The sequence below is a fragment of the Lolium rigidum genome, chromosome 7 (assembly GCF_022539505.1).
Source record: "Lolium rigidum isolate FL_2022 chromosome 7, APGP_CSIRO_Lrig_0.1, whole genome shotgun sequence".
Classification (NCBI taxonomy): Eukaryota; Viridiplantae; Streptophyta; class Magnoliopsida; order Poales; family Poaceae; genus Lolium; species Lolium rigidum.
In genome coordinates, this window is record NC_061514.1 from 177,615,329 (window position 1) to 177,616,858 (window position 1,530).

Consider the following 1,530-nt stretch of genomic DNA (forward strand, 5'->3'; position numbering starts at 1 on the left):
CACTTACTTCCAGTGCTTAAGAAGGCGCAGGCCGAGATCGACGCTCGCCTCAGCGCCGACCCCAGCCGCCTCCTCGACAAGACCGACCTGCCCCACCTCCCCTACCTCCACTGCGTCATCACCGAGACGCTCCGCCTGCGCCCCGCCGCACCGCTGCTGCTGCCGCACGAGGCCGCCGCCGACTGCAGGCTCCACGGCTACGACGTCGCCGCGGGCACCATCGTGCTCGTCAACGCGCACGTCATCAACCGCGACCCGGCCACGTGGGGCCCGGCGCCGGACGAGTTCAGGCCGGAGAGGTTCGAGCACGACGCCGCGGACGGGAAGCTCATGATATCCTTCGGATGGGCCGCCGCAAGTGCCCCGGGGAGAGCCTCGCCATGAGGACTATGGGCCTGGTTCTTGGTACGCTCATCCAGTGCTTCGACTGGACGAGGGTCGGGGATGAACTAGTTGACATGGACGCCAGCTCTGGCACTGTCATGCTCAAGACTCACCCTCTCGAAGCCCTATGCACACCGCGATCAGGCTTGCATGCGCTCCTTCACCACATCTGAACAAGCTAGAAATGCTACTGTAAAAGGAATCAGAAAATAATCCGCACAAAACAAACAACATACACTAGAAATACATATGTATATCAAGTAGTATTTGTTAACTCCCAAATATGTACACATTTGTTTGACATCCACAGTATGTACATATTGCGATAGGTGTACCTTTTTTGTAATGCATGTACTTTTGCGATGGATTATGTTGCCTATGCTGCTATTAGGCAAAAGGACTGGTATGAGGATGTGAAGCGGGAGATTGACAGAACTGCCGGTTTTGGTGCATGGATCGAGCAACTATTTATCTTCAAGGATATCTATGAACCGAAGAATAAAGTGATACCCATGCAACCTATTGATCTGGATACTCTTTCAGAAAAGAGTATCTTTGAGGATGCCGTTTGGGTGACATAAAGGATGGGACTGCACAAGCTTATGAGGGTCAAATGGGACTACATTATTCCTCTCATCCAGCAGTTCTATTCCATACTAGTTATCAAGAAGGATGATGACCGCACTATGAAGTGGATGACTGATTCTTCTCCATGTGAAGCCACCTTTCACAAGTTTGCTCAACTACTTGGCTATCCTTTCAGTGGTGGTCACCTTCTCCATCATCCAAACCGCCTAGATAAGGACAAGCTTTATGATCTCTATTCAGAGTCTGGGGTGGTTGGCACTACTACCGGTCTTCTTCCTTTTTATGATCAGCTCCTTCGCCTCTTCCGGACCAACATTGCTCCAAGTGGAGGAAACAATGATGATATTCGCAGTGCACTGGTGGACCTTCTTGCTCTTACTTATGAGTGTGCACAAGATGATGAAGAGGCCAAGGATTTCACTGTTGATGTGATGGACTATATCTTCCATGAGATATTCGATGCTATGGTATCCCGGACTTCTCTTCCATATGCACCTTACATTCAACTTCTCATTGATAACACTGCAGTGGCTAAGGATTTGAGTCAGTATCCTCATG

The 1,530-nt window shown here is 50.5% G+C and overlaps 1 pseudogene; it reads left to right on the plus strand.

Moving 5' to 3' along the window:
- Window positions 1-788, plus strand: part of LOC124672320 — a 43,720-nt pseudogene extending 42,932 nt beyond the window's left edge.
- Window positions 789-1,530: the final 742 nt, after the last annotated feature.